This window comes from Borostomias antarcticus (genome assembly GCF_949987555.1).
Source record: "Borostomias antarcticus genome assembly, chromosome: 9".
Classification (NCBI taxonomy): Eukaryota; Metazoa; Chordata; class Actinopteri; order Stomiiformes; family Stomiidae; genus Borostomias; species Borostomias antarcticus.
Window position 1 is genome coordinate 25,168,842 of NC_140242.1, and position 5,230 is coordinate 25,174,071.

Here is a 5,230-nt window from a genome sequence, read left to right on the forward strand (position 1 = left end):
TAGGGTATAAATCTAGCCTAATGAAATGGGAGGAAACTGACAGATATACAGCGGAGAATGGGAAAGCCATTACAAATGAGATTATAAATGGGAAACGGCATCAATCAGAGTGTAATATTGCGTTTCCCTTCCAACAACCTACTGTACAAAATGACGCGCACCGATCAGAAATGGCAATATTTATTGGAGAATATCTTTTTTAATGACATGTAAATATGAATAGTTTCTGTGTTGAGTACATGTACGCGCACATACAGTATGTTCATGTGAGTGTCTATTTATTCTTGTGTATGTGTTTGTGTGTGTGTGTTTGTGTGTGTATCTATTTATACATTTTCTTTTTTTTTTAACTTGACCCTAAACATTGTGAATATTGTAATTGACCTGTCGAACACTGGAACAGCACCCTCAGCACAGCTGGTTGGCACCTGATGTGGGTTTGGTTATGACACAGCGGAAACCAGCTGCCGTGGAACAGCATGAATCAGCATCAAACACAGCTGCAGCCTGCCTTTATTGGTGATTAGTATAGCTGGCTGCAGCCTCATTGATATTCGCCATCTGTAAATGACAGTCATTTGCATAGCGGGCTGTGTGTGTGTAAAGCAGCTGTATGGATCATTGCATTAACACTAGCCTGTAGTCAAACATCTGGAGCCGCGTGGCGGGCCGCACAGCCAGACGTTCCCCCAGCGTCACCAGACAGATGGCATCTACCGCGCCGGGTCTCAGCAAATCTCTGGAAGAGGTACTCCTCTAATTGGCTGCGATAATCTCACCGTACACACACACACACACACTCCGTACGGCAGTCCTGTTTTGAAATTAAGATTGAGATTACGTTTGCATGTCAGCGATGCTTGGATTACGATCACAGTTTGGATTTTGGCGTGACGCTTTCTCTGTGTTGATGTTAAACTTGAGGAGGTGTTCAGGGTCAGCACTCGAGAGATTCTGTCTTGTTGTCCCTGTAGGTGTCTTTAAAGAGAGAGCATTGTGTTTTCCTTGTAAGGGACACCCCCTGTGGTGTTAACCCTCAGTCCATAAAAGGTTAATGTTTTCACTGTAAAAGGCATGAATAGGCCTGAGGAAATGGACAATTTCCCTGTCGAAACTAAACCGAAACCTCTGTCAATAAAGACATTTTTTTCTTATTTGTAAGAATCAGATCAAGTAGACAAACAAACACAGGGGGGATTTTCCACTGAGAAACTACAAATCAACTCGAAAGCCATTATCTGTAATTTATTGTCTTTTTTATTGTCTTTTGGCATCGTCTGCCATGTGAGACGCACAGAGGATCATCCAAGACTTAACAAATCATCCGAGACTTAACAAATCATCCGAGACTTAACAAATGATGCGCTTGTGTTTGTATGAACGTATTGATCAGTGCAATATTTGGCGAGATATCCCTCTTTATTTGGGGTGTCAGGCTGGCTCCGGATCCGCATGTGGAGTGAGTCTCGTTCTTTTTGCCTCACTGGCTTCCCTAACTGCCCTGCCTTATTGAATAAATTCATGCTGTCACTTCTCATACTGGAAGAATAACTCAAACACAACACATAATAATACAGGAAAAGTAGGATAAAATAATCTTGTCAGGGCTGTAAAAGTGATTGCTTGAAGCCGTAGTGAGCAATCAATAGCCTAATTCCACAATTTATACTCCTAGCGATTGAAGAGGATGGAAGCTCTGATATGTTATTTCTTGGCTCACTGACCAACTTTGACCTTCTATGGGCGTGAGAGTGGGATTAGTGTGTTGTTCAGCTTTAAGAAATCACCTATAAGAATTGGGAGGCTATGTCTGACATTTCAGCTCGGGTCCAGAACCCAAACTGATTAATTCCCAGGAAGCACCAGCTCTTGAGCTTTCACTATCTTTACGACTGCAAATCCCTGATACTCAGCTGACTGAGGGAAACTTAAAAGCAAAGGGGGGGGGGGGCGAGTGAGGCCACTGCTTATTATGTATTCTTCATTTCTGTCTCCCTCTGCCCTCACTGGTTGCCAATCACAGGCTACTCCCTTCAATTAACGGTCTTTTTTATGGGTCATTCTGGCCGACAATTTATAGGTATGAGGGGATGACCAGTATGCGGAGGAGAGGCGGGTGGTCCTGGCTGATGCGGCCGGCCCGCTACCACACGGTGGAGAGACCTCACTGGGCGTCTCTCTGGAACACCTATAGCTGTGGTGTGCTGGGGACATTGTTGCTGTTGCTAGGGCGAAAGCACAAAAAGCAGATCCATGAAATCCTTACAAGACCTACAAGGGGGCCGGAAGCTTCTCTGAAAGGCATGAATTGATTGCAATTAACAGAGAAAATCTTTTCAAATGTTTTTCTGTCCCCTCCGGTGTGGCTAATAACTTAATGATCACAGTAAAATGCACGCAATTTTCCCTCAGTTTGATTCAACCATATTGCTGCTAATTTGCCAGAGATATCCGATCACAGGATGGCTGGGTGAGATATATTGAACCATTGATTCTGTAAGTACTTTAGAAGCGCCACCAACGTTCAGTGGAAACGTAGAAAAGAACATCAGTGTTATTCCTCAGTAGATCCATCTGACTCACGGTGTTTACTTGTGTCTCAATGCCACTGAAGACTGCGGTTTCAAATGAAGATAAATCACCGCCCAGGAATATTTCAATCAGAATCAGAATATTTTTTTCAGAATTAGAATTCAGTAAAAGCAATTGTACTGTACTTGACATACAGTACATAGGATTTTTTTTCCAACACCGTGGTGCTTACAACAACACAACAATGGACAGGTGCAAGGACAGGACGGGACAGGACAGGACAGGACAGGACAGGACAGGACAGGACGGGACGGGACAGGACAGGACAGGACAGGACAGGACAGGACAGGACAGGACAGGACAGTGCAGGACAGGACTAGTAAAGTGCAGTGATACAAACATAGTGCAAAAAGTAGCAGTACAATCGGACAATTGGACCTGTAGGCTGATTTGTCCCCCTTGGAGATGAGTCTTATGAGGCTGCTGTCGTCCGCAAACTTCAAGAGCTTCACAGACAGATGTCTGGAGGTGCAGCTGTTCATGTACAGTGAAAATAGTAGGTAGTAGTAGAACACAGCCCTGTGGGACGCCGGTACTGGTGGACTTGGGGTCGGAGATGTTCTCCCCCAGCTTCACGCGCTGTGTCCTGTTGGTCAGGAAGTCCGTGAACCACCTGCGGGTGGAGTCAGGCACTCGTAGCAGGAGAGCTCGTGCTCCAGTGTGGCCGGGAGGATGGGGTCAAAGGCCGTAAAGCTCCTGTGGTCTCCAGGTGCTGTAGGACGCAGTGAAGAGCCGTTCCTGTGGGCCGTTCCCTTCCCATGAAACCCAATTATCATTAGTCTTGGTTAAAAGCTCATTTAGTTCAGACAAGGCCTTAATTGGGGTCTTTGAAATCAGCCTAAAGGCTGTTAATTACCATTCTAGATGATCTTATAGTACTTTAATTGATTTCCCAACCCCTCAAACAAATGTTGCTTGTTTATCCGTAGTTAAAAACTGCGACCACCTTGAAGGAGTCTTCTAACGGACAGGCTTCGGAAAGTGTCGTCAACGTCTACCTCATGGTCTTCAATAACTGGGACGTTCAAGTCTGGAAGAGGGTGGCCCTGTGCGCCCCTGGAAGAGGGTGGCCCTGTGCGCCCCTCACCACCAGGACCTCACCCAGGTTTCCCTGACTTTAATATTTCCAAGACGAAGAAGGAACATGAGAACGTGGTCACGGACCAGACGTCAGTATAAACTGCAGTATATTAGCAGTACACTAGAAGTACAATACTACAATAAAATCATTAATTCACAGGGTCTCATGTCACTAAAATTATTTTTTTGCGTCTTGCTAAGGCCAAGCTCTTAGCAGAAAACCCTGAATATTTAACTGAAAAAAGTTATCTCATGCAGCTTTAAGAAAGCTGGATACAGGCGTTTACCCTGCTGCTACCAGCTGATTCCATCCACATTCTGCATTTCCACTGTAAATTTTTTTTTTTGTTGTTGTTATATTATATAGGCGCAGCACATTTCACCTTATGTCCCGGGCCAATCAATAGTAGCAGTTGGTGATCAGGAAGACAGTATTCTGCTGTCAGGGGGTCTCACGGGGACCCCGTCTCAAACGGCCGGGGCCACGGACGGCAGGGGAGGTGCAGCACCGCTGATCTGAACTCTGAACCACATCAACGGCACCGCAACCAACCAGACGGCCCTGTCACCACAGCCCCAGAGCCCAGCCGCCCAATCCCCCCATCCTATTGGCTAGCGATCGAGTCAGCCAATTAGGAAGGCCCATATACAATGGCTGTGGCCTGTGTGGTCTGTAACTCAGGGTGAGGCAGATCCTGGGGGGGGGGACCCCTGCCTCGTCACTGAGGACAGAAGGGACAGGGGGTGTCATAATGGTCACTAAATGTCCGTGGTGGTCAATTACAGCTGGTGATTGGCAAGGAGGTGCGCGACCTTTGCTATATTGACCTCCTGGTGGGGCGCCATAACAACAGTGAGGTAACAATCATGGCAGAGGAGAAAGGAGAAAAATGTGATGATCCTTTCTGTTGGTGTTTTGCTTGATCGCTGACTAATTGATATGGAATATTAACTGGTCTGGGCTATTACTGGGCTGCTACTCAAGAATCAAAATACTAAATCAGTTTTAAAATGAATTCAAAAATTTAAACTAATATGTGTTTTTATTGTATACTGCAGTGAGCTTTTGCTCTGGCCTTTTTTATTTCAACTGTAAAAGGGGCTTATAAGGCATGTGAGTGTGTGTGAGTTGTGTGTGCATGAGTGTGTGCGTGTGCACACATGCGTGTGTGTGTGTGTGTGCGTGAGTGTATGTGAATGTGCGTGTGTACGTGTGTGTGAGTGCGTGTACAGGGGGGTTGTGTTGTGACAGACAGGAGAGGGGTAGCTCACACGCCAGGTCCTAAAGAGATTATATTAAAGGAATTTCTCCTGGATTCCGCCCGGGCTCCCAACGCCTGGAGCACAAGGAGCACTTGTGAGGATAATTAAAATGGATGATATAGAATGACTGAGACATGATTTTTGCCCGAAGCAAGACGTCTCCTAAGACGATATAGCCCAACCGTCATGCCACCGCCATTATGTTTTACGTGACCGTTTCACCTTGCTGGAATTATACAGTAGGAGGTAAATACAGAATCTTCATTATTTAATTAAAGATCTACTTATCAGTCAA